Below are 3303 nucleotides of genomic sequence, written 5' to 3'. Positions count from 1 at the left end.
ACTGTCTTCATCTGGGGTTTGGAGTTTGTGCAGTAGTCATGGAGATGAATCTGTTTACATGCCACCTCCCTCTCTCTCTCAGTTGTTTGATTCACATCATTTTAAGGACATCTTGTTTGTGTAACATTACATATTAAATCATGACAGTTTATTCTTGACCTGCCAAAAAACCATCTGGAGCAAACAGTCAGTTGTCTGAACCGTTAACGAGGTCAGGAGAGCCTGCTGTGCTTTGTTTGTGCAACGGTATTCTGTTGGCTTCCAATGCTGTTGCCAACAGAAAACAGAGCCTGTTTGTACACAGGAGCAAACCATGGTAATAAACACACCGTAAACTCGAGCACTAATAAGCACAGACTGTCTGATAATTGGGTGAAGTATGAGACCTGCATGCCAAGCTTCTTTTGTACAATATTATAAATCCGTGGTAGAAGAATTATGAGGTTGTGACTCTGTTCGGGGGAAATGATGACGTAAAAAGAAGAGGAAAAAACTGTATGAGAATGCGTCTGTGTGTGTGTGTCTGTGCATGAGTGTGTGTGTGTGAGACTCTAGGAGGTATGCCAGTTAAAATGCCACAAGAATCCAGCAGACTTTCCAGGAGAAGCGTCTGGGGCTTTGGGAACAGGAGACTGGGAGGAGCGTCTGCAGAAACTCGGAGTGTGAGTTCAAAGCTGCTCAAAGGGAAAAAGAGGCGAATGTGTTTGCAGGATGTCGGCTCATACAACAGCTGGTGCAGTACAGATTTGTGCAAAGTCTTGTCTGCACTTCAGTGTGAATCAGTCTTTGTTTTCACCAAGGTAGTTGTTTTGTAAATTATTCGTAAGGATGCTTGAAAGTGACTCATTTCCTCGTGTTTTAAACAGAAATGTAATGTCCAGACACCTGTGCTGGTTACCCACAGCTCCGGTTGAATCGTTATGACAGTTTAACCACACACAGCCTACATACAACTCTATCAACATTTTTTAGATCAGCATACTGACAAACCACGCTGTGAGATGTCATCTGTGCATGTTTGCATCCGGGTAGTAGAGCACTACAGCATTATAGGGGTAGCCATTAAGTGGATCCACAGCCCCAGCTAGTGGTGGGTGTCTGCACTACAGCTTGGACACAGCTATGATATTGTGGGTCTACAAAAATACAAATATTAAATGTTAGTTTAATGTAAGATGACAACATTTAATTGAGTCAACTACACATGCGCATCTGTCACACATTGACTACTGCAACTCTCTACTGGCAGGCACAGTTAAACCTCTGCAAATGATCCAGAACGCAGCAGCAGCACGTCTGGTCTTCAACCAGCCTAAGACAGCACATGTCACTCCCCTGCTCATCTCACTACACTGGCTTCCAGTTGCAGCTCGCAGCAGATACAAAACTCTAATCATGACTTACAAAGCAGTCACCAAAACCGCTCCAGTTTACCTGGAACCCCTCATCCAGGTCTACTGCCCTTCTCGCCCGCTACGCTCAGCCTCTGAAAAGCGCCTAGTGCTTCCAACACACAAGGCCTCAAAATCACTAGCTGGACTCTTCTCTTCTGTTGCCCCTAAATGGTGGAATGAATTGGCCAACTCCATTCGATCTGCAGAGTCCCTCTCTACTTTCAAAAGACAGCTAAAGACCCAGCTCTTTAGGAAGCACTATGCACTTAGCTAGACTGTTCTCCACTGTTGTCCCCAGTGGCAGATCATGTCTTCCAGCTACAGTTGACTCCACTGTCCTGCTCTACTCTGGGAATCTGTGTTCAGCTCTTGAGGGACCCAGCACTTGGTACTTTGGTCATTATTGTGGTGATGTTAATTGTTGATGATAATAATGGAAGGTCTTAAATTGGTTGGTTGCTTCATTGTAGATGGTCCTTATTTCGGGAGAAAAAAAACAAAAAAAACTCCTTACTTATTTTTGTGCATTGCCTTTACACTGCTTGGCAGTACCTGCACCCAAATGGACTTGAAGCACTTTGTTACTCTTACTGATCTTGTTTCCTCTTGACTAGATCTTTGCTTGTGTTGTTCTTGTTATCGTATGTACGTCGCTTTGGATAAAAGCGTCTGCTAAATGACATTGTAACATTGTAACATTGTAACATTGTAACATTGTAACATCTCTATTAATAGGTTTATGGATCAACTGGACAACAAATAAAATCAAGTAACCGGATTTTATTCCACAAAAAAAAAAGGAATGTTATCATTGTTTTAACAACATTAATTATCCTATTTCTTAAGTTATCTATTTATTTCTTGTATTTATCAATTTTTTTTTTTTTTACTTCAACTGATTTTTAATTTTTCTTTATACTCTTCCTTATTTTATTAATGTACCTGCATTGGTTTTCTTTCTTTAAGTATTTTTATGATTATGTCATATTATTTTATTAATGTAACTGTTTTAACTTTATTTTATTTTTAAGTTTGTGTTATGATTATGTACTTTATTATTTTACTTTTTTTACTTTATTTTTTTAAAGTATTTGTTATGATAATGTATTTTATTAGTTTTACTGTATTTATTTTATTTTATTTTAAGTATTTTTTTTATTATGTCTTATTATTTTAATAATTCTATTAATTAGACTAATTTAATTTATTTTTAAGTATTTTATTATTATGTCTTTCATTATTTTACCCATCTCTTTTTTTTCCTGTCATTCTGTTCTTCTGTGCAGCATTTTCGGCTGCACATTTCTATGTATGAAAGTAGGCATCAATGTGATACATGCAATATTTTTTGTCTCATCTCTGTGTTGTAATTTCAATAATGTTTCATTTTGGAGTGTCCATACAATAATAAGCCAGTATGAAAATGTTAGAAATAAAATGTACAAAAATTCAAGCCCTAAATCAACTGTTTTAACTTCAGACCCTACAACCTGCTTATAAAACAACAATCAGTCTTTTCTAAGCCGAGCTCCTCGCTCTACTTAACCGTTTCACAATACCGTTCCTGTTTCTATTTTTGCTCCAAGTTCAAAACTGTCCAAGGATTTTCATTTCCCCAAACATTTGTTGCAGAAAATAGCTGAGAGTGAGCACAAAGCCGTCATTGAGAGGCTGAAGGTGTTGGCTGGTGCTGCAGGGAGGCCGCTGGACTCCACAGAGGTGCCTCAGTTTAGAGTGGGATGATGAACACAAACGTACTGTACCTGAGGACCACCACTGATGGAACGTGTGTTTTATTCATGTGTGTGTATGGCGATCTGACAAGTCCAGAAGTATTAATGTTCTGAGCTTAAGTCACTTCATCTGAAGACCTTGAAACATTTGAGTATTAAATGGTCGTGAAGAATGT

Source organism: Notolabrus celidotus, chromosome 13 (assembly GCF_009762535.1).
Source record: "Notolabrus celidotus isolate fNotCel1 chromosome 13, fNotCel1.pri, whole genome shotgun sequence".
In the NCBI taxonomy this organism is placed as follows: Eukaryota; Metazoa; Chordata; class Actinopteri; order Labriformes; family Labridae; genus Notolabrus; species Notolabrus celidotus.
This window is presented reverse-complemented; position numbering follows the sequence as displayed.